Below are 26455 nucleotides of genomic sequence, written 5' to 3'. Positions count from 1 at the left end.
CTTAAATTCTCAAAATTCCGAAACTTTTTAAATATATAGAACTATCAACGCTAATAAATTGTTAATATTTCATAATTTATTATCCTCCGTATGCACCAAACGCTTATTCAGTATTTTTGTTTTGCCAAAATTTGGCAAATATATAAATTTACACATACTCGTATTTACGCATTTTTGTTATTGTTTTGATTAGCAACAATGAATGTTCGGCACAATCACAGTGGCCAAAAAGTAGGCAGAGAGTAACAGCCGGCGCGTCGTACATCTACTCACGCACACACACTCAGACACACGACGTTATGTACTACATATATATAAGTACAAATGTTCGCGTACGCCCCGGCAAGTGGAGCTCAAGCTTTGCGCGTGCATACACACGAACAAGAGGGGGCATCACTACAACAGCTAGGCATGTTCGTCAATCCGAATGAGTGCGCCCCAGTAGCGTGCGCGCTTAAATGCTTAAATTTAAATTTTAGTCTTTTGATATACGCCGTATGTGATGCGTCGGTGCAGTTCTCTAAATTGTCTGCTGTCATTTAGTTTGCTAAATAAATTCGCGTAAAATAATTTTGTGTGTGTGTGTTATTGTTTTTATTTGACAATTCGATTTTGTGCGCATAAATAACATATGGTTCTACATATAAAGTATTAACGCACTTAAATGAATAAGCAAATGTTTCGAAATTAAAAATAAAAAGTTATAAAAAATTAAAAATTGAAACCAAAAACAAAATAAAAGTATGTAAACAAATTGTGTTTTTTTTTGTTGCCAATACTATGGTAGTAAATATAATTATTATTTCTAACAGTAATTAACTCACTTAATATGTGCTCATATGTCTCATTCATTAGACGCGGAGTAAAAATAAATTCTGACATACAAACATATACTCGTACTTTGTGTACACTTTGTATCAAGCGTTATCAGTTTGATTGATGGTTTATACCACTCAAAGTACTTATAGTGTTTATAGTGTTAAAGCAATACCGATTACTTTGTATGTTTGTATGTGCTGCATGTGCACAATAAACAGAAACAGCGGAGCACAACAAAATAGTAAAAATTGCGAAAGACTAAAGAATAAGTACATACTTATATACATATGTATATATATGTGCATAAGAATATGTTAAAGAGCAAAGTAACTCGTGTAATATTTATTGTGCTTCTTGTATTTGTTGTACAATGCAATTATATCAAATGATTAAAGTGCGATTAAGAGCATAAGAGGTGGTAAATAGTGGGGGAAGAGCACAAAAAGTGCGTGTGTAGAATAGTAAATAAAATAAGAAATAAAAGTGTGCGAGAACAACAAATAAATATACATTTGTTTGTGTATATAAATAAATATATACTCACAACAATAATAAATATTTATCTAAAAAAAAAAAGATTATTTAAAACAAAAATACATGAATTGCATAGAATATTAGCAGACCTACATATGTATGTGTACTGGGCATAACGGTTTTAATTATTACCTAAAACTAGCTAGTTGGCTTTTGAAAAAAGAAAGCTAGTGAGAGAGAAGGACTCTCTGTTTTTCAAGAAGCGCTTTATAGTTTTTATGTAAATTATTAACAAATTCTTGTGCCAATGAAATTGCAGAAATTTTGTACTCTGTGCTGCTGAACTGCTGTAAATAGTGAATTTAATGCAATTTTAAGTAGTATGTACAGGTTGGTTGAAAAGTTTCTGCGCTCGAAATGAAATAATACTTTTTTTGGTATGAAATATATTTTTTATTCTATATAATCTCTCTTAACTTCAATACAGTTATTCCAATCACCCTCCAATAATTTATGCCATCTCTATAATGACTTTCCGGAAGCTCTGCAAAATACCCGTCAAAACGCTCTCCACGAAGGAATTTTTTCAGCTAATTATCAACAAAATCCTTCTGGATTTCAAAAAAAACTGATGCCATAATCTTCTTTGCTGATCTTTGTGACTTCGCCTGCCTTGGAGCTGGACAACCAGCTTCAGTCCACTGTAAACGTTCTTGTTTCAATTTAGGATCATGGTGGTAGATCCAAGTCTCATCCATAGTTATAAAACGACCAAGAAATCGGTTTTATTCTGCTTAAAACGCTCCATATTATGCTGAGAAATTTGTTCCCGATCCAGTTTTTGTTGAATTGTTAGTGTGTGCAACACTAACTTTCCAAACAGCTTTTTCATGTGTAATTCTCCATGTAAAATATGAAGTACTCGTTCGTCTGAGATGCCTATGGCATTAGCAATTTTGAAAGTGAGAACTCCTTATATACTTCTAACAATTGTTGATAAATTTCCTTTTAAATCTTTCAAAACAAAGAATCTAATTACTGCGCGATATTATACTCGGACACGTCAAGTTCAAATGGCTTGTAAACAAAGAATTAATTGACGGAATAAGTTGTAACCTTTTAGTTAGTAGTGCTATTTCTTGGTGAGACAGACCAACCTGTGTATAAAAAATTACAATTATAAAATGCTTTAAATAAATAAAAATATAAGTTCGGAGCAAAAATAAAAACAGATATCAATCGTTCAGTTTGTATGGCAGCTATATGCTATAGTGATCCAATATCGGCGGTTCCGACAAATGAGCAGCTTTTTAAGAGAAAAAGACGTGTTAAAAATCTCAGATTGATACCTCAAAACTTCGCGTATATACAGACGGACAATACTAAATTGACTCAACTTGTAACGCTGATCAGTTATATATATATAAGTGTACATATACTTTATTGAGTCTCCGAAGTTTTCTTCTCGTTGTTACACACTTCGTGGCAAACTTAATATGGCCTATTCAGGGTATAAAAATAGTAATTATTATATTATTATATTTCAGTGTAAGAAAAAACTAAAATTGTATACATATATTCCGCGGAATTCAATTAAAAATAAAGCTTACAAAAACAAAGCAAAATTTGAGTTTTTTATATTCATTTGATAAGATATCTTCACGAAATTTGCCATGAGTTAATTACTACAACAATGTAATCTCCGACGAAATTGTTCAGATCAGCTCACTATATCTAATGGCTGCCGTACAAACTGAACGATCGGAATCAAGTTCTTGTAAGGAATATTTTTTATTTGTGAAAGGTATTACAGCTTCGGTGCAACCGATGTTTACGTTTTTTAACGTTGTTACTTGTTGCATATTTTTATACAAAAAAATGTATTTTCATTTGGTTTTAAGACTGACTAAACTATTTTTCTGCATATTTCTTTGTAAACTTTATGCTAGATATTTTTCAAAAGATCGTTTAAGTTTTGTGTTAAAAAAGATATGTAGCATTATCGTGAGAAAAATTGCTTTTGATGTTTTGAGTAAAACTAATACTTTTAAAGGTAAATATACCTTCTTAAAGTAAAAATAATAATAATAAAATATCTTTATAAATATCATCATAAACTAAAATTAGCTAATGAATTTGTCATAAATTAAAATAAAAGTTAGGAAATTTGCCAACATATATAGTGCTAATTTTAAATATTGTAATTACAAAAAATAAATTATTAATATGATATTTGTTTTTTGGAAACACATTTTCCCAAAAAGAAACGACTTTGTATTACTACATCATGTATACAATATCTTTTTCCTGAATCCACAAGAAAGAACTTCGCCGCAAAATACAATTCAAGGAGTTGATCCCATCCTAATCGCTTATAACCTTGATTTTTTTCTCTCAAGCGCTTAGCATTCTGCTCCGCAAAAAATTAAAATTAGAAAGTAATTAAAGAGTTGAAAAGAAATTAGGAAAGAAGTCAAAAGTAAAAAGCAGCGAAGTAAAAAGCAAATATTATAAATTCAAAATCGTTCATAAAGGCATACATATTTACATAAGTATGTACCTATGTATGTATATGTATGTACAAAGAAACATAATAATCACATGTATCAGTTTTATACCCTGACAAGATGTTGCACAAGGTATAATAGCTCTGCTCATCTAACGGTTCTTTGTAACTGCCAAAACTAATCCAGATATATGTTTAAGATGACGAGACGAACTGATTTCCGTTGGCTGTATGTCTCTCCATTCACCATATACTCAATCGCTTGATTTTCGTTCTTCTAACTGTGCTTATGTCCCATGTAACGGTCAATACCAATATGATTACCTATTATAGGCCTCTTTAATTATTACAGTATAGCTCAACCGCGCCTGAGCTTAGCTTTTCCTTACATCTTTTTAATATACAGTAGTATATAGTATGTACATACATATATGACATTCTTGAAAAAAAAACATAGAAAAATATTGCTTATCGTTTGAAGCACGAAAGCAATGAAGCATTGTAGCATAAAAAATAAAACAATATATATACACATACATACATACTAGGGTGGAGCGAAAAAAAAGTTTTTTTTGCTTAGCTTGAGGGTAAAATTTGTAGATAAAAAAGAAACTTTTTGAAAAAAAATTTTTTTTCGCTCCACCCTAATACATACATATATGTATTTAATGCTCAAATGTAACTGCGCAGCAAAATTAACAGTAACGAAAACTGGAATAACTGCAAAGCATTTGTGAGAAAAAATCATCTGTATACACACACATACATATCTACATAAGTATATAATGTTTGAAAAGTGTTCCTAAAATGATTTACTAGCTAATTATTGTGAAAGACAATAAATTTAAGTCAAATATAAAAAAAACTAATTGTCAATTTAATGAACTTCCTTAGTGGCGGATGCAATTGTGAACAAAGATGTGAGTAATTATTTTGTAATTAAATAAAAATATCATAACCACAATTATCAAGTTATTTTGTTTAAAATATTATTTTTATAAAGTATTAAGTTTTTCAGTTTTTATCTAAACTGTAATGTAAATGCAAATTATTTTTGTGGTAAAATGTTAAAATAGAATAAGTCGACTTAAGCTATGCTTAAAAGTTTCGTATAAAAATCTAGACATATTTCTTATTCCCGCCGAAAATCCTTATTGATTAAGCCGAAACCACCTAAAGTCTCGAACAAGTTAAAATAACACAAATCCTAACCCATTATTTAGTATAAGCTTAAGTCATTTTGATATGCGATTAGCAGGCCGTACTGTTTCAAAGAAATCATATTTTTCACAAAATTCGATATAATCATTCTGTATACTATATGCCGATTATAGCGACCTTTACATTTTAGATACTATTTTCGTAGTAAGACCAAGACCAGTCTTCAATATAGGCTTCAGTATCGACCTTTTTCCAGCGTCGATTCTTTAAAGATCTGAGCACAGAAATGTGGCTATGCCCAATATTAAGTTGTATGATAAGAAATGTTGACATGTCGATGCCATTATTAGTTCTAAGTTGTTATTAATGAGTCTACTTTAGTGGTTTTGCTTCACTGCATGGATTGGTCTCTTTAAGTCAAAATAATTGTTCATTTTGAAATGGTTCGGGGTGGTTCTTACCAAACTTGATTGAACTGACAGTATTCATAGGAATACAAATCTCCACACTCTTACTATTTGGAATGCTAAAATTCACTGTCTGAACATGCCTGGCGATTTCAACCACCAGAAAAATATAATACTTTCAGATATGTGCAAAATAAATTGGTAGGTCCTTTTCGATAGCTTTCTTCAACACCTGTCATAAATTATTGTAAGCTATTGTTATAACAGAAAGCAAAATTAAAAAGTTAAAATCATGTTCTAGCTCACGACATGTGAAGTGTTCAGTTTGCTTTTTTAACATATCATGAGAAAACGGTACACAGAAGCTGGCAGCTGTTATCACAGATTTTAACACAGCTGTAGTAGGTTAATGACTCATCAAGTGGTTTAGATTACGATTCCCTATACCTATAAATACTGGGTGATTCATTTCGAGGTTCCCTACTATTTTCAAGAAAACAACACAGAAAATTCAAATTAAATGGGGAATGTTTATTATCATTCGAAAGAATATTCTTTGGCATTTATTTTTTAAAGTCTATCTTTTTTAAATGTTGTTCACGGCTACGTCTCAGATCTTCCATTCGTTGAGTCCCATTTTCGATGACTCATTCGAGCATTTCGACTGGTAACTGGCGAATGACACGAGTAATGTTTTGCTTCAAGGCCTGAATCGTAGCCGGATTGTCCGCATAGACTTTAGACTTTAGATATCTCCACAAGAAAAAGTTTAACGGTGTGATATCATATGATCTTCGTGGCCAATCGATCTTAGTGTTCTTTCAATCCATTGATTGATGCGATGTTTGAGCGGTGGCGCCGTCTTATTGAAACCAAATGTCGCCGAGATCACAATCTGCATCAGACATCAAATAGTGGGTTATCATGGCGCGATAATGGTCGCCATTGACGATTACGTTCTCATGAGGATAATTTTTGCAGAAATATGGACCGTTGATTCCATCGGCCTACAAACCACACCAAACCGTTGTTTTTTCTGGACGAAATGCCAGCTCTTGAATCTCTTCAGGTTGCTCTTCGTTCCATTGAGCCAAAAATGGGCATTATCGCTGAACAAAATTTGGCTGTTGTTGTTTTAGCGGCAGAATTCTGCCGAGTTGACCGTTCTTGGCCGGAATAAATCCGGGTCCGTTCCGGTTACGTAGACCCGACTGTCGTGGGAACGGACAAAATTTGGCTCGAAAGCATCGGTTCTTCTTGGAACTTTGCGCTTGGGAAGGTCGAGCGGCTTTAGTTCTTGCATAAGCTGTATTTTGTACGCTTTCAATTTAAGATCTCGACGTAAAATGCGTCGTTCCATACGTCAGCCCAAGTTTCTGCGAACGGCGCCGAATCGACTCTCCACGGTCTTCGTGTACACTCTCAGCTGTGGCCGCTATATTTTCTTCACTGTGTGATTCTGGATGTGGTCTATTCGGTCGAATATTATGGATGATGGTGTTGCGAATAGTACGCTCAGTAGGGCGATAATGTTTACCATAAGTAGCGAAGCGCGCGAAACTCATTTATTAAAGTTGAACGATTCATAAACCTTGTATTTCCATGATGAAATGCCAAACAATACTGAACAAAAATAATATGACGTGTCAAGCTGTCCCTGACTCAAGCGTCAAAAAAAGGCTACTAGAAAAAGTACCTCTACATGGATCCCCAATTATATGTATAGATGAAATATAATATTTTTAAATAAAGTTACTGCTAGATATTTAGTAAGAATTAACCCTTTGTATAACCACTTATGAAAATTGGTTGTTATGCTTATTTCTTGTTTTAGTTGTTGGTTTACTAATTGAACACTTATCAACTAATAAGCCAATAAATTGTCACAATTAAATATCTCTATATGTATTTACTGTTATAAATATTAAATATGTACAAAATATCTAAATATACATATGAGCTATAAAACTGTTAATTTTCTAGGAGAAAATTTCTAGATTACTTCCTCATGTAAAATGTCGCTGCACAGCTTGATATAAGTTAATTATTCTTTTATATATTATTTATGTATGTATAAGTATATACTTGTATATATATGCATATTGTATATACGCAAACATGTGCAAATCGTCTTTTGACAGATAAAATTTAATGGGTAATCCACTAATTAAACTTGACCAAATGTGCCAGGCAGAGACTTGAATTTGGCATATAAAATAAGAAATATTTGTAGATATGTATATGTATATACATGTGTAAATATGTATGATTTATATATTTGGATGTTATTTAAAAATTCTTCAGAAAAATTTCACATTAAACGAAAGCGTAAACTTTCGTAGGTAACTGTACATACATATACAGTGCATACATCTGGAATATATGTATCTAGTCTAGGTCTAGTTAAAAGAAATCTATTAGTTTTCCAATATATGGTTTTGGTAATCTTTATCTTTATGCCGTTCGAAAGATGTTAAAAAAATAAGATTTCGTGCTAAAAAAAATGCTTGAGCCTGCGCAAACGGTGGGCAAGCCAAGGTTGACCGACACGGTAGGTTTTACTATTTTGGTGGAATTGATAGGGAATCATCTAGTATGAGCTATTTCCCTACGATTAAGCTCTTACTTCGAACCTATTGACAATTACTTAAACCGTCTGAAAGAAGCAATCACCAAGGAACTAGTAACTTTGACCAGCATGATAGGAATTGTGTTCCATCAGGACAACGCTAGGCCACACATCGATTGTGACTTCACAGAAGTTCCGGGAGTTTGACTTGGAGGTTCTTTTGTACGTTTCAGTCCAGACCTCAAACCAAGTGATTACTATCTGTTCTGTTGATGGCGAGTGGTGTTCTCAGGGAATGGTATTATGAAATTACCTTCAAAATGACAATCGAACAAAATGGTTCATATTACTTCAATTTAATGAAAATATAATCAATTTCTTAATTAATATAATAGTATGTATTCGTATTAGTCACTATGCCATGACAATTTTAAAAATTTGGAATGTTTTAAATATGCAACATTCGTTTATGCGCAGTTGTATGATTTTTTTTTTTTAACAATTTGATGATTTTTGTGTGAAATTTTAATATTTTATGTTATTTAAAGGTGAGTGTAGCAAAATCTGTTGAAGTGAGGGAGTTATACTGAATTTTTTGAAAAAGTGCCAAAACTATGGCGCTAGGCTCCGATGAAACGCCAAGTTTACATTATGCCAAAGGAGACAAATTCCTTATGAAGTCACTAAGAATATGTTATCTTCTCGACAAATCAAGGATAAATTAGATCTTTCGGTCACTCCCAGGCATGTCGCACGAGCTCCATATCCACAATAAAGTGGACAAAACTTAAGTTAAAACCGCGGTTGACTGATGTTCATAGTTCAAAGGGATCGGAATTTGCCCAAAGACACACGTCCTGGAGTAAAGAATAGCGTAATGTTTCTTTTCGCCTTTTCGTATTTTGGAACAGCGCCAATTTGCTCTATTACAATGAAAATGAACTCCGAAATCTACACAGAGTTATTAGAAGATATGTTGGTGACCTATTATGAAAATTATATTAAGAAAGAATTCATTTTCCAGCAAGATAATGCATCCATACATTTTTCGAGACAATCGAGAGAGCGGTCGAGAGAGCGGCCTGCATGTAGTCATGATTGTAACCCTTTCGAGAATGTACACATAGCCAATAAAGTCTGCGTTCACCCGACAAATTTTTTTAAGTGAAGTAAAAAATTCAAATATTTTACATGTATTTCTTCTTTATATTTTTAAGTTCAAAATGCAAAAAACAAAAATGTATATTCTTATTTTGATTTTTGAGATAACGGGATTTTAGTGTATTAACAAGTAAATATAGGCACCAGAAAGTCTTCTTTCAGCTTTAAAATTAGTTACCAAAGTATTAAGAATGATAAAGAAAAATTAAATTCAATGTAATCCGGGACCAATCTGCCTTCATAACACTTCGTAAAGTCTCTTTACTTGTTATTGTATGCTGATGAATTCTTTTTTCCAACAGATCCCATAGATGCTCAATAGTTCGATTGATCGTTTTAAGTTATCTAAGAGCATTGTACAAGAGCCAAAGTCTAACTATTTCCGCAGTATGCTTCGGGTCTTTATCTTGTTGGATTCTCTGCACTTTGTTTCAAATTGTTTTTTAAAATGTTCAAATAACCTCATTTATTCATTGTGGATGTAATAAACTCAATCTGACCCACACCACCAGCCGCCACCTCCCTGTTTAACTGTACCAACAAGATTTTGCTTTTCAAGGACAGTTCCTGACTTTCGCCACACAATTTGTCGACCTTTTATGCCAAAAATGCAAAATTTACTTTCATCCGAAAATATTACTTGTCTCCAGAATTCAATCAGCTTTCGTCTGTTTATAAGTGAAATATATAGTTTCTTTCGAACGACCATAATATTCAGCTTTTCGTAAAATTTTTCTAGCAGTTTCAGCACAAATTGTTTTTTAAAGGTTATCTTTACGTTTTCAATACATTTTTATATTTACGTTTTTGCTGGAAAAGTCTACTCAAAAGGGAAACAATACAAGAGTGTTCCCGAACTCACAAATGTGATTCGTCAATTTTCAGAAACCTTATAAAGACTAGTTGATTCTATGCCAAATCGAATTTTTTGCGTCATTCAAAATAAAGGAGGCCGCATGAAATACTAAAATTGAAACACAAACTTTTACTTTTTACTGACTTGTTACTTTTACCTATCTAGTTACCTAGAACACATTTTTCGATGAAAAGAAAAAGAAATGGAGATATTTTAATAAATTTTGGTGCTCTTTTAAGTTAAATATGAATAAATACATGATACTCTACTTTCAAAATGAAATACATTATTTTTTTCTATTAATTTAGGCAAAAAGAGGTGTGTATATATGTCTATGTATACGAATGTCTACCACTGTATATGTACTCGTACATACATATTATATATATTGTACTTATATTTCGTATAACTCAATTCTAAATGTGTCACATATATATAATTCTTAATCGTCATGGTTGTAAAACCTGGTGGCAAATGTAGTAGGTGTACAATAAAAATAATTGTAAAAATCATAATGTCTTTCCAGGTATATACAAATGTAATGTGAAAATGCCTCGTTGATTACTGAATTTAAGTAACAATATACACACAAATTTCTTCGATATACTATGGATATTTGTTTTTCAAATGAAACTCACTAATTTCAATATTGAGGTAGTGAAGGTGGTGTAGTTTGAGGTACATAATAATATATACATATGTAGATATCTACAAGGAACACCGAGTACCGCTTGTAAACATGTCAATTAAGTGCAGACATGTTAATTAAAAAATTTCAGCTTTCATACATAATTACCAACTAAGATTTAATCTAATTTACATTTATATTTCTTTGTTTACGCCTTTGGACGCAATTTTTCGCTGTAGTTAGTATGTGTTTCATACTGTATTGTTAACGGAAGTCTATCTAAATGCCATTACTGAGACCTCGTAGCGCAGTGTCTTAATCGGACGAATATTGTACAACTGTAAAGCCACTTTTTCGATTGGTATCCAACTTAATGATGGTTTCTATGGTTAGCTTTTTGGTGTCAGAAATCCATAAACATTACGATTTTATATTATACGATCTTATTACAAAGAATTCCTAACTAAATTTTTAACTGATTGAACTCTGAACGCACTCGGATACGCGATGACTTGGTAGCACTGCTTCTGTCAAAGATAAAAATTTGGTCGTATATGTAAAACAGTTATTGAAAGTAAGGAAATACTAATAAATGAAATAGGTAGGTAGAGTGGCTGTCTGACGACGCACCTAGGCCTGTAGAAGGCCCATTGTGATACCACCGGGACTAATGTTCCCTCCTTGTCTCCTCTCTGAATGAACCCAAATAGTTTTATGTGAGCAACTTCCGAGACGTCGTCCAAAAAACCTCGGCCGATAGTTGCGATTCTTTTCCTATATACAGTCTTACATTCGCATAGTAGATGTTTTACAGTCTTCTCTTCTTCTACATCCTGACAGCTTCTAGAATAGTCATTTATGGTGCACCTAGTCTGCTGGCATGTCTACCAATTAGACATTGACCTGTTAGTACCCCAACTAGAGTTCTTAAGGCATTCCTTTTGAATTTTAATACTCCATTCATGTCACGTTTGATTGTTGGGCAAGTCAGGAATTGACTCCACCGAGACTCAGCTAAATTTATAACATGTTCGTCGATTAAATGTTTACAAGCGGCTAGAGGCATAAAAATTCCCTCTACTTCGGTGTCCAATAAATGAACTAAATTTGTTTAATATCTGAACTTTCAGATTTCCCAACTGAAAGGAAAATAGTTATGTTATGTAGAACAATAACAAAACTTGCGTTACAAATCGATTGAATTGCAAAGCAGGTGTTCAAGGACTAAGAAATTTATGATCGTGTCTTTTGAAAGTTATTTGTGTATCGCTTCCACTGTGTTTGCAGCATTACTATTATTCTTGCATTAATCATACAACGATAAATCCAAAAAAAAAAAAAAATGTCCGAAGCTTCCAAAAATACATAGTACGTATGTATGTACAAATATCAGTACCTTTAAGTAGCTAATAAATAATGAAATTTTATATACAAAATAATAGCTATGTTCCTTTTAAGTGTTTTATTATACCCTGAACAGGTTTATATTAAGTTTGCCACGAAGTTCTCAACACCCAGAAGGAAAAGTCGGAGACCCTATAGAATAACTACATAATATACTATTGGGTCATTCACTAAGTATGTTTAAACAGTCGATAGTAAGGCCCATAGTAAGACTTGTTTGTAAAAAAATTTCTTCAATAGTTTTTGTTTGGTGCCCTATCGGAAATAGAAGAAGAAACAGCATTTTCAGCATATTTTGCTGTTTTATTATCAAAAGGGTAAAAATGCAGTTTAAGCAAAGCGAAAACTATCTAATGTGTACGGAGAAGATGTGTTGACCGAATGCCAATGCCAAAATTGGTTTGTAAAATTTTGTTCCGGCAATTTTGAACTTGAGGATACACCACGTTCTAGAAAGTAGCATTTTTAAGCCAATTTGGATAAATTAAAATAGTAGATCGATGAAAATCTTCGAATAACAACTCAAAAAATTGCTGAAAGGTTAAATTTGTCTAACTCGACCGTTCACCTTACACAATAAAAAAAAAGTGTATAAATTGCATTAAAAAAAAAACAACGAAATTACTTAGTGAACGATCCAATGTAAATATATATGTACATAAATGATCAGCATGAGCTGAGTCGATTTAGCCACGTATATTTGTCTGTCTATATATAGTCCCTAAGTTTTTAAGATAAAGTTATGAAATTTTGCACACGTCCTTTCTCCCAAAAAGTTGCTCGTTTGGCGGAACCGGCTACATCGGACCACTATAGTTGCCATACAAACTGAACGATCGGAATAAAGTGCTTGTATGAAAAGGACAGTGTGACAATCTGTGAAGAAATTGTTCAGATCGAGTCACTATAGCGTATAGCTGCCACACAAACTGTATGTAATATACAATAAATAATACTTGTAAGGATTTTTGGGTATTTGTGAAGGGTACTATAATAGCCTCTGTAACCGAAAGTAACGTTTTTTCTTGTTTTGTAATTTGTATCACTTCCGTTTTCTGAAATATGTATGATATATATGTGCATATAAATATATCAACTAATATAATAATAATACTCTACTTAAGCATTTGTATATAATATAATCGGAATCGCATTACATATGTATGTACATATATATATTTACGTATTTAATTAAATCCAGATATTTTTTAGGCCTAATTTTTTCATTGTGTAAATTGCGGTGGCAGTTTTGACAAAAATAATCTGGTGCAGTACGCGTGTGTGTGAGTGTATTTGTGACCGGACGATCATAATTTATTAATCATATAATTAAATAAACTAAACTACATACACATTTATTAAGTATTATAAAGATTAGTTTAGTATAATATCGCGCTGACGCAACGCAATGCTAGACACGTGGGTTGCTCTCACCGTTTTTGGATCATTAAATCAAATGTTGTTAAAATACGCTTTGACATCTATTTGCACAAATATTCGAAATATTTTGCGTAGTTCAGGAATTTGTGAATAAAAAAAATAGAAATATACATTTTAATGCTTTAATAGCAAAACACTGTCCAAAGTCACTACATCTCATCAATTCTTTCCAAAGCAAAATTACTTGAAAATTAGCCTCTATGAATTTTGCAAGGAATTGCAAACTGTCTAAAGTATTATAAAAATAAATTAATATTAGAAAACATTGGAGAAAAGACATGGAAAATTGTATATTATATTATATTTTTCGAAAAAAATTTATGGTATGTACATATGTACATATGCTTTTGATCAAATATAATTGTACAAATAAATTTAATACAATATAATATTTATTTCATCGATTAATTTTGAATTTTTATCGATTAAACAAGTATTTGAGTGGTAAAAATCATTACGTCTGTTAATGACGATAGCATTGAAAAAGTTAAAGAAACAGTGCTCATAAATCGTCGTTATTGGATCAAAAAGATAACAGAGAATCTTAACATTTCTTATAAATCGACTTCTCAAGTTTTGGTCAATGTATTGGGTATAAGGCGTGGTCGTACCAAAAGCCCTGAATCTTTTGCAAAACCAAGTTCGAGTTCAGATGCTTGTCGCAAAAGAGATGCTCGACAACGTAGCTGACTACCCTAAAAGTACATTTATGAAACACATTATTCCTGGGGGCAAAACATAGGTTTATGAATTTTACGTTGAGACTATCCAACATTCAACACACAACAGACAAAAATGACCGCCTTAAAAAAAAAAAATAAAATAAAATAAACACCCGTTTCCCCGTCGAAAAATTGCACTATGCCTGTTTCATCATCCGTTTATTTTTGCTGATCCTTGGCAACTCCTTCCTTCTTAGCTCTGTTAAGGCCATCGTGCTCCTATATTATGCGGTACTATATTTTCAGGGGTCAGTCGCTTTGCCAGAATATTTTCTACTTCCCCTCTTTCGTCTTTGTACCCGCAGAAAGAACCATTACCTACCGGTTTATCTATCAGCTCTGTTGGCCAATATTCTCGTTAGTTGTCACCTTTACCTTTTTCTACAGGATTTGTTAATGTGATTTTTATAGTTTAGCCTCGCGTCTAACATTACACCCAAATATTTCCAAGACTATTGTTTCGAAATATTGTATGCATAAATGTTGAGCGAAGCAGTCTCTAGCCTTTTCCTACCTGTGATTAGTAACCCTTCGGTTTTTTGGCCTGCTAACTAGAGTTTTTTTTGTTTTTAAGTCATTCATTCATGTCATCACGGCATGTCACAGCTCTAAGGCGATCAGTTGACATCGCATCGGACGGCTGATAACTCGATTATTCAATTTGACTTGTAAGAAACCTATTGCCTCATTAGAAGTTCCCCCTGCGGGTAGGGGTAATAATTTACCCGCGGTAAGGTATGCCTGTTGTAAAAGGCGACTAAAAGCCAAATGCATTATGACTGTTATTTTATTTTGCCCAGAAATATCAGCATAGTAAATGATGTCAGAACTGATATTATAGACTTTAAATGAGACTCCAAATAAAAAGACATTTGAAGTTCAAGCGGCAAATGTCACCAGTCATTGAGTAAGGCGGTGCTCAAATGGCAGTAGTTTCGGCTACACAGTCTTACCGGAGACTCAACTCTGGTACCACGGGGAGCAGAATGCACTTGGACTTCGTTTCAATCTGCTCATTGGGTTCGACCCTTTGGGGAGTATCGTGGTGGCTAGTTGCACAAGCAACGGAAGAGGTTTTAGGTCGGCCTCGAGTCCTACCAGTTCAGTGTGCCAATACACATTGGCCACTGGTAACCAAATTAATACTTGCTAATAGCTCGTATTATTTGGGGCGCTTATCAACGCATTGTTTTGATACGTTGTGCTTTGGAGCACCGTTAGGTAAGGCCGTCGCCGGCAGGTACTCACGTAAAATACACCGGACGTTGCCTCATTAAAAGTATACCCGGTGTAAACAAGCGCTTTCCAGTCTACTCTTTCAATTTTGTTGCCCTACAAATGAAGGCGCTTTGCTAACGATATTTCAAATGGTGTTTCCCACTATCTGCTAGTTTTAAGAACTTTTAAGAATTTCGGTTAAGCAAAGAGCGGTCACTGTGAAAAGAGCATAATATGATATAAAAAACCGGTATAATGACTATCTTGCATATCAACTATTAAATGTAAAACTTATCCGTTCGGTTGCTTTGAGGAGAATTGTTTGTGTGAAAATGTCTGCCCTAACCAAAAGTGGCAGAGTATTTATTTACAAAAAAAGTAAATAGAGGTAAAATTCATAAACAATTCAATAAATTGCAATGGCCAATATCACTACGAATTATAAGTATATGCACATACATACATATCAAGAGTATGCACGAATAATATTTATAGAAAATTGCATTTTTTTCGTATTAGTTTCATTTAAAATTGTTTTCTAAAATTTGCAGCAGTGAAAAAGTGAGATCACGGAATCATTCAAATTAAATTCAAAGCAGTTTAAAAAAGGATAGAATTTCACTTAATATAGAGATCCATATGTAAGTGACCATGATTAAAACACATCGCCACGGAATGGTTTACTGTTACTTAAGTATAACAGCAGCATTATAACTTATTACGACTCTGTCTCCAAGGCGCAGTATCGGTTAGTTGGGCTTTACTGGGATTAAATTACACGCTGTGTTGACGTTGTTGTTGTTAGTTTTATGCGTACGAATATATGTACATATGTATATTTAATTGTCATCGATTTCATCGAACTTTGAATTGAAGAAACGCGTAATTTTGTACAATAGAAAAAAACATAAATATAAGGTCTCTGGTAAAAAGAAAACAATTTACTGCTTTAGATAGATGGTTTATTTAGCATAGTTAGAATGATGAGATTTAGGTCAAAAAGCCACCATATCGATCGATAGCTCCTAGCCATTTTGGATATGAAGTCATAATGCCACTCTCATAGAAACCCTTGCCCCTATTGGCAAAAAAAACTGGGACAGTCGATCTTCACAAACTGAATAGAAGCGAATTTTTCACAAGCAAAATAATTTGCCATAGACAGAGGCAGGTAGTAATTACTTGGTGCCACATCCGGACTATAAGGTGGATGTATAAGAAACCTTCCAACCCAGCTTCCGGAGCTTCTCGCTTCTTCTGGACACCCGCGATTCGATTACGACCGTTTTACGTTGATGTTGTCTTTCATCACTAGTAACCAGCCGCTTCAGAAATGGATCGGATTATGCACTGTTTAGCTCTTGGGCAATCGACGATTCCCATTTTTTGTTGTTTTGGAAACTGATCGATCAAAATAAATTTATAAAGTAAAGTACTTACAAAAGCACTTATGGCTGATTAACAGAAAACTTTACTCGCTTTGCTTGATGGTTTATATTTGAACAAGCACATAGTATGTCAGAATGCTTTGCTTTCCGAAAAATCCCCAACTTTTTGCCACTGGGTAAAAATAAAATGTTAAACTGCCGTTAAAATCATTGCCAAGATCATTCTTTGACTTTTTCGCAGACGCACTCGTGTCTACGCACGTGTAATTGGGTATTCGGATGTAAACAGAAATATATTTACACCTTACACTACGTATGGCATGTGTATTTATAACTGAGTCGCTGCTACATATTCATACATATATTTGGAAACACCTACAGCCGTTAACTCTGAGAAAAGAGAGAATGTTTATGCCAACAGCAGTATCAATGTGCCGAGTATTCTTCGGAAATAACGGCCGGAATTCGGCAAAACAAAAGTCTTTCAACAGCCACTTGATTGCCACTCGGAAAAATCTGCTATGGTTCGATTAATCTGTGGACATAATATAATTACTTATATTTGTACTATAAGTACTTGTGTGCTTACCAAATAAGTCATCACAAATGTAGTTTAATATTTTTTTAACTAAATACAATTTTCTTTTCCATACCCTTATTTATAACAAATTCGTAAAACATCTTGCGAGAATATAAAAATTATTTTAATTTCGTTTTAATTGTAAGAGGCTATAAAATTCAGCTACAAATTATGTTCATTAAAAGAATTTGACTTAAGCTTGAAGTGTTGATGACAAAATAACATTCCAAGCTATTAGCTCTTCTATTTGTTTTACATTCTTTTGTTGGTCGGTGTTTTTAGACTTCGGACTAATTCAGTATACAGATTTGGCTTTGCTTTAGCTATCTTCTTTTCTCTCGTTTAATTAAATTCATTCGACAGAAGTGACTTCTCTCTTCTGGTTTGGAGAGAAAAAATAGTCGCAAGGTCATTCTAAGAAATAAATTCTTGTACCGTTTCTTATAATCTAACGTAGTTTCCTCTCTTCCCTTGGTACTGAAAGTGGTAAACATGTGTTATCGTCATCTCACTATTTTCTACTCAGCTGGTTGGCGCTGCTTAAATATACTTATGCAAATATAAATTTTATTATAATTTGCATTTGTGTACATATGAATATACATATGTGCATATATTAACTTCTTGATTTATTTTAGCTACAAGATATTTGTAGATTTGACTGTTTCTTTGATCCAAGATTAGTATTTTGGGTAGAGTTTAAGTAACCAACTGAGCAAACGAAATTATTTGTTTCAAGAATAAAAAGGAAATAAGAATGTGTGTATAAACACTGTATAATTTTGTCTAAATTTAATTTAATGTTTCTTATTATCTAAATTTTACCCTGAATAGGTTAGATACTGTTAGAGTTTGTAACACCCAGAAGGAAAAGTCGGAGAACATATACATACATACATAATTATATATTGTACATAAGTACATCGTAGCTGTTTTTTGTGCAAGATTTTGCATTCAAAACCACAGTAGAGAGCTTTGATGATGTTTATGAGCTTTTCTGGAATACCTCTTGAATATAACAACTTCCTTATATGAGTGTGTTCTATAATATCAAAAGCGATGCTGAAGTACTTATACAAAAAAGGTGTGGATATTCGCTTGCCACTCGTTGACTTGTTACTCATCGAACTTTTAAGATGGGCCTGTATTCGGTTCTTCACGTCAAATTGCTTCAAAAAGAGGAGTGAAATAGCATGCGGAGACTGCAGAGTAAATTTTAAGGTCTTCGGGAGGAATCATGTTACCACCTAACGCTTTTCAGGGTTTCAGTTGTTTAATAGCAGCCTCTATTTCTTCCACGTTGGGCGAATATTGATGAACAATTGCAGGCAGATGTTAACGCTGAATCTGAACCATCTAGCCAATTGGTCACGATTCGTTGTAATTAAAACGCGCTTAGTTTCTATAATTTACGTTCAAGATAAATATCTTCATAAAAAATCTTTTTTCCTACTTAAGTAACCTAGTTATACATATACATATGTATATGTAGTAGCTATAAGAAATGCACCTGTGAAGGATATTATGGTATAGCTTCTTTGCAGCCGTTGTACTATAATTTTGTAGCTTTAATACATTTGGGCTAGGTTAGGTCGAACTTCAGCTTGATTATGTTAGCCCATAAAACTCGATCGATAAGAATTGGTTCTAAGACTCTTATTTATTTACTCCGGCACAAGGCTTTTCTATTCTATTTTTTTGTTCGAAACTAAATTTTTAAAATTGACATTTTTCAGCAAACAGCCTAGCCACACAAAGTTTGAACAAACTCGCCATAGAAATTCTTTTGTCATTTCGGTTTAAAGTCTAAGTATAAAAAACTGAACGGAAACGAAAGCGTAAGTGTATTAAATATACAAGTATTATTTTCGTGGTTTTGCTACTCACGGTGACAATTTTTGAAAATGTGGTCTTATACAAATACCACACATCCATACAAATAAATATATTCATACATACATAAGTATTTATATAATTATGTTGCACCGTATTAAAAAATTATTTGTGTGAACACAAAAACTCTCTGAAATCAACGAAATTCTAATATAAAAAAATTAAACAATAAAAAATTCAGCAATACCGCGACTAAGAGCGCTAAAAATAAATACGTCAACATAAATTTCAAAATTAATAGAAGCACTGAGCTAAAAAAGTGGGAGCAAATGTATTTTATTTCATGTTTTTTACTTTATTCTCTATTTTTCTTTCGTTGTTGTTTGTGCTGATGCCGTTTTGCCGTTAGTAAATCGCTTACGGATGACATGGTAGACGGACAACTTGTAAATTTGAATTAATGTGAGTAACGGCATTAGCCGAATAACGAAATGCTGAGTAATTAAAATCATGTTAACCGCGTACAGCATTTATACTTATGTTGTTATCGCTCAGATCTTAAAATTCGAAATAATTAAATTGAGTTTTTACATGGAAAAACTCAGTCGATGGAATTTTTGGTGCAACTTTTAGGAGCAATTTAGTAGTAAAAAAAAATGTTGCTTTAAAATAGTCAAACTTCAGCCATTAATATATTTTAAACGGACAGGTTTACAAAAAAATAGACCTTAGACCTTTTTTGAAAAGCATTCAATTTCCTATATCCTCAAAACGGAAGGCGAGACATGAATTTTTTTATCTGATAATAAGAAAAAAATATAAAACCGGTAGGCGGAGGACCTTTCCGTTACAATTGAGGGTTCATACTTGGAGAGCCTTTCTGAGAGGTGTTTATCAACCAATCTTTCAGAGTGCCATGTGAAAAAGACATTATTTTTTTTGACATCCCTAAAATGGTGGCTTTAAAAACGGCGAAAAAGTTGGACAGTGAATTCTCAAAATCACCAGCAAAATAGCTATAGACAGGAACAGGTAGTAATTACTTGATGCCATAAGTGTCTGGCGAGTCTCTATCGATGTGCAGATCAGCCGTTATATTGACGGAACACAATACCTCTCCTATTGGCCAAAGCTGATCGTTTCTGCGCGATTCTCTTTCTTTAGTACAAAATCATATCTTTTTACCGCCCTATAGCGCAACCCGATTGCACTTACACAACGCATGATGGTTTTTCTAAAGCCATTTATCTATTGGAAAAAATTAGATTTTCTTTTTCAGAATTTATCTACTTGTCGCTAGCAACTTAGGTTACATTCCACATATTAGTAAATAGCTTTCTTAAAATCTTGAAATTATTCTACCATAAAACTCGTCTATAAGTGTAATGCTGCCAGTTCTAGTTCTAAGATGGACATTGCTCTGGTTAGACAGGCTCAAAAGCGCCTCTGCATCGACAGTCCAAAAAAATATGTATCAACTGTCATAAACTCGAAGAGTTAATGATATACTATTTTGATAGTAAAAATCTCTCTTCTAAATTATTTTAAACAAGTGATATCCCAAAGCTTGAAGCATACCTATAAAAGTGGTCGGGGTCGGACCGCGCATCGTGAATATGTCCAAAGGAGGACAAGTTGGAGAGCCCTTGCTGCGTTAAATTTTTGGAGTTGGATTTTTTTTTGTAACTTTAATGATAAACTATTGTATAACTGTGTACAACTCAATTGAAGGACCCGGAAAATCGTTTTATTCCCTTACAGTCCGTTTAAAGTTAGGTCGTGGTTAAAACATTTGTCTCATATATCGAGTTAAAACTGTAAGTTGAACTCTTTCGAATTAAGACCACGGCGACCATTGGCTCTTCAAGTGCATTTACCAGTCTAACTACATTGATGTTGTAAGACAACATTCTACTTGATTCATCTTATCCAAGAACAACTTAATTAAACTCAACTGACTTAAGCCAGCGAAGAATTGCTTCAAAAATATATAAAAAGACAGAAATTTTGCAAAGAATAAACAATTTCGATAAGCGAAAGGTGATAAAATTTAATCCCAAACAAGTTTAACCACAAAAAGCGTAATAAAATATTTTTAATTGAAATAAAAATAGCATTTCAATGAATTCACTACATATGTACCTATATACATGCATACATATGTACACATATAATGTGTTTCCCACCTTATCTGACTGACAAAGAGAAAAGCTGATGAGTGCAACTAATCACTTAAGAAAACAGAGAGGCCAGTAGGAACTTATGTATGTATAAATGCATTTCAGAACCACACATCTGTCAACAGAGTATACTTGTAAAGATAATGAAAGCATTTGTAGTATGTTTGAATGTGAGTTTGGCTGAGTTTAAGGTTTAAGGTACTATGTATGTATGTATGTATATATGTAGTAGTACTCATGGAGTCCGGGTCCACTGCAATTAGATAATTTGGTAAATATAGCCAATGAACTTTGGAATCATGTGATCTAGTAATGTATGGTGACTAATTTGTCTGTCATTATAGATTACAATTGACTACAAAAAATATAGGTATAACGGAACTCAGAAGCGAGTCTCATTAGTTAGAGTTATTAGTTAGAGTTGGTTATTAGAGTCATTAACTCTGTAAAACATGGATTTTACCATTGATCCTTAGGTAAAGAAGTTATTGAGTTTGGGCTAATTTTTGTGTACATTTTTCTCACTACCAGGCTTCCGATAAGCTCACTGACAAAAGATTAACCATGATCTTTTTTGCGGGATTTTATTCTTTCTCTCAATAACAATCGTTTAAATTTGCAACAGTTGTAATCCTCATACTCTACAAGTAAATTTTTCTATTGTCTCATATTATTTTTGAAATCAAGTAGCAATATTAAAGCCAAATTTCTGTTACTGCATGTATTAGAAAAATGGAAGTGGAACGAGACGCATTTAAACACTTTTCGTTGGTCTTAACTCCCAACAAACACACAGTTGATTTCGTCAAGTCGAATATTTGTGTTGTTAAACTTTGATTTCAAGTAGCCCTATAGTAAAGTCCACCATTTCTGAAATGGTTCTCTGTCAACCCATATCAGGGAGGCAATCATATGACTACGATCAGATAAAACTATGCTTTAAAATTTACCTTAATGATTATGAAACAAGAAAAAACGTTAACTTTCGTTGCACCGAAGCTATAATACCTTTCATAGATGTATTTCTTATAGCATAGAAGGATAATCTAAAAAGATGTTTATCTTGATTTCGATCGGTTAGTTTGGATGATAATTCATGATAATTTGCGTGAAGATATCTCGTCAAATAACAAAATCGTCCATACAAGAACTTGATGTTGATCGGTCAGTTTGTATGACAGCTATATGCTATAGTGGTCGGATATCAGCGGTTCCGACAAATAAGCAGCACGTAGGAGAAAAAAGGGCGTATGTTTCAGATAGATATTTCAAAAACTGTTTGACTAGTTCCAGTACATATGTATATACAGACAGGCGGACAGACTGACATACATAGCTAAATAAACTCAGCTCGTCACGTTTATAATATATACATACATATGTAGGTATATATAAGTATATTTATATTTTTTTTACGCCTCCTTCTGACGTCTCCGTGTGATTGTTATAAACTTCGTGGCAAATTTAAAATTTCCTGTTATACCCTAAACAACCACCTATTACTGTGTTAGCGCCGGAAGACCAAGTCAAGATTGACTATGTTCCATATCATATTTCAGGTATCAGTATTCTTGGCTCAACTAGGGTTAGGAGTGTAAGCTCTTTTAAAGGTTCGTCTCACTCCAGAAAATGATTAAATAAGCACTTCAGTTCGTATTGACTAGAATTTTGCCAGCAAGAGGAAGGAAACGATAGTACACTGATTTATTTTTCGATTACAGATACTTAGATATTTGTTAATGATAAATATATGAGTTTTATGAGGACAGCGTCCTAGTTTCGTGAATTAGATAGATTTTGATAAGGTTTAGTCGTCTGAACGGATCAAAAAATGTTATGCGCTTCACTCGTAGATTAAGATTTCTTTCCGGATTAGTACTAATATATAGTTCAACAAGGTTGAATTACTCGGACACAGTCGGAAGTTTTTTTTGCAAGGTTAGATGGGAAATACCTTCACGGTTTTTAATATCAGCTGAAGGATGGAATACCGCTAATTTCTAATTTATGAGTTTCATGATGAACTCCCCAGACTCGCGCAAACGATCTTCAGAAAAGTTTGATTGTTATTTTGGGTTAAGTCGTCTGAATAGATCTAAAAGATTTATTTCGTTTATTCGCTAGTGATCGAAGATTAAAAGTGAAGCTTTCGTCATTTAAATGATCTAATACAGAAAATATTTATTGTACTATTCTTGATGTTTTTAATTGCGAAATGCAGATATAATGTATTTTTATAATAAGGCTTTTTTGACTTGCGTAGTCAAAAATAACAGGAATATGTATATATGGATGTTGCCGTCATATTTAAAATTAGTTATGTGTATGAAAGAAAAATTTTATTATATGTTTGAAGTACCTTAGTATGTACATATATACATATGCATTTATGTATTATGAAATCTATTTTTACTAATACTTGTAATGCTGTAATCTACAAAAAATGTGTGTTGCCATTAGAACGTGTTGTTCTGCGCATTCCGATAATAAATCTAGCATGAAAGTATGAAATGGGCGGCAACGGAACGATTTCAAGCTCACATTGTAAATGTTTTTTTTATTGTTTTTTTACTATGAAAAAACAATGTTTATCGCCACAAAATACCTTATGCTGACGGTACTGAAAATTTTTCGAAACGCAGTTGCAGTCTGTACGCCAACTCACCTGACAGTGTTTTGCGACTTCCTGGTACCAATTCGATACGCCGTCTCCGGTTACGCTCTTGACTGGCGTTTTATGAGCATTTGTTATGTCTGAAAAGAAGCAATTCTAAGACGCAAATACTCATATTTGTCAGAGTAAATTTGTGTGCATACTTAAATAGGATGCCATAAAAATGCAATAGAATGTGTTGTTTTGGAAAAATAAAAAATTTACATAACTATGTTTTTACAAAAGTAGAGACGTAATTAATAATGAATGTTTAGTACAACTAATAAACGCGAAAATTGTACACCCACGCAGAACGTGCATATAACGTCATTTTTTTGAATATTTGATATTTGTTGAAATTCGAGACATAAATGCATTGCTATAAGTAGAGATTTCAGAAGTTTATAATGTTATATTATTTTATGGTAGCACTTTTTTACAGATGTGGCAACATGTGGCAATATGTGTAAATTAGAGTCTTTTGATAACTCTGCAGAACACTTTTTGATTAACATAATTTTGATATATCATTTTCCAGCTCTATTTATTTTTAAAGGTGGCAACGCTTTATGTTTGCTATAAATTTGTTAAAGTTAAAGTTAAACTTATAGCTAAAGTTATGAAATGCAATACTAGAAATCCTGGCGATCTTGCGATGTCGATTGTTGAAACTTTTTACGCGTTTTTTTCGAAACAACGTTCTTTCGCTCGGTCCGCATGATAAAAAATTTTCTATCCAACCGATTGGGCTGATATTTGAATATGTTATTTGACTCATCAATAGCTCTCGCTAGCTTCTTTTTTTTATCGCTAAATTTCCATTTTACTGTCCGATTTCTACTTAAAAAATGTAATTGTTTTTTTTAGTCAACCAGTTTTTTTATTTTTCAACGAAATTGTTTAATCAGAATGACAAGCTCCAGAATGACGAGCACACAGAACAACAATCTTTTTGATTTTTCTATTTCAGATGTCTGCAAGTGACCAAATCACCGGTGTCAGCCACCTCCATACTTTTTTTATACACTCTAGAGATACTATTAATGATAACATATGTATATAATATTACAAAATGAAACTGATTGAATTTTATTTTGTCCAAATCAAATATTCCCAAAAAAGTAATAAAAAAATGCAAGTTACCAGACTACCTGTATAAATTTGTGACAGGCTCAAAGCACTTTGTCCAATTGAGATAGTTTATCGCAAGGATCGAACTTTTCACCTCACTTAACATACGTACTATTTATTATGTAAGAAACGTTTTACGCTAAAAAAAAAAATAGTAGTAGCACACTGTTAACTATCTATATATAACACTTATTATTTATTTATTTGCGCTCAAATAATAAGATGCAGTTCCGAAATGCATATCCAAGTATTTATGGAGATAAGTGAGGCGTCGTCTGAGTGCTTTAACACTCTGCTATTTATGATATCTGTAAAATGGGTATGCATGTATGTCTGTATGTAAATATTTACTTCCAAGTGAATTAGCAAATTTCAAATGTAATATTTAACGATAAAAACAATTCTAGTGCTTAACCTACGAGTATTTATGTTATTTGCGTTCTTACAAGCAAGAGCTTACGTACCTTCTTGAGAGAGGTGAGGGCAAGTTTCGGTGTTTTTCGGTAAATACATTAGATTGTCGCCGTATAATAATAATTATTATTATTTTTAAGTGTATTTATGTATATTTTTAATTAACATTAATAATTTAAACTGATAAATATTATAAATGACAAATAAAGAAGTCCGGACTTTATAGACTATATACTAGCATGTACCATATAAATGATTAGTGTGACGAGTTGAGCACGCTATTTTGTCTTTCCGTCTCTATGTACGCGAACTAGTCTCTCAGTTTTTCAGATATAAATCTGAAGTTTAGCATGCGTCCTTTTCTCCCCAAGAATATGCTCGAAATAGCCTATATCGGACCCCTATCGGATAAAGCTTCATCGCGAAACTGTCAATAAAGAAGGGTGCAGTTGATCTTACCTCTGCGTTTTCGAGATAATTTCGGCAAAATTTTTTGCTTTACCACAAGAGCCCACTGCGATATTGGCCAGTCAGTATGTGAAACCCAATGTTACATGAGATGAACGCAAGAGATCTGATCAGATCTGATGCCAGTTCGGTAATATATGTGGAAGGGTTGATGCCTATGTTCCTTAGTTCTCTACGAACGAATCTATCAAATCTTTATTGAAAATTCGAATGGAATCATTTCAGTTAAAAAACTTAAGTTTAGCTGGAAGTCACGCTCTCTATATCTAATTGGAACTTCGTCTGGATTAATTTTCAACGGATAAGCGCCCAATAAGTCTAAATACAATATATTGGTTTCTAAATTGAAAAGGCTAGTTGAATTTGCTACGTTGAAACGTTCTAAGAAAGTATACCAAAGTTGCCATTAGCCCAACTTTTATATCTTTTAGTGCATTGTCGTT

General features: G+C 33.0%; 1 protein-coding gene across 5 annotated transcripts in view; it reads left to right on the top strand.

Annotated features, from left to right (window-relative positions):
* Positions 1–432: 432 nt before the first annotated feature.
* The window catches only part of LOC106616590 (uncharacterized), a 46028-nt gene continuing 20005 nt past the window's right edge, over positions 433–26455 (top strand). For 2 of the 5 annotated variants that reach the window (XM_070106838.1, XM_014233311.3), the window contains exons 1-2: positions 433–741; positions 4490–4719. The gene's annotated coding sequence lies outside the window, so the exon portion shown is untranslated. The remainder of the gene's footprint in view (positions 742–4489; positions 4720–26455) is intronic. The other 3 variants (XM_070106835.1, XM_070106837.1, XM_070106836.1) reach the window with 3 other exon arrangements.

This window comes from Bactrocera oleae, chromosome 3 (assembly GCF_042242935.1).
Source record: "Bactrocera oleae isolate idBacOlea1 chromosome 3, idBacOlea1, whole genome shotgun sequence".
Taxonomy (NCBI): domain Eukaryota; kingdom Metazoa; phylum Arthropoda; class Insecta; order Diptera; family Tephritidae; genus Bactrocera; species Bactrocera oleae.
Note: the sequence above shows the minus strand (reverse complement) of the source record. Positions and strands in the feature narration are given on the sequence as shown.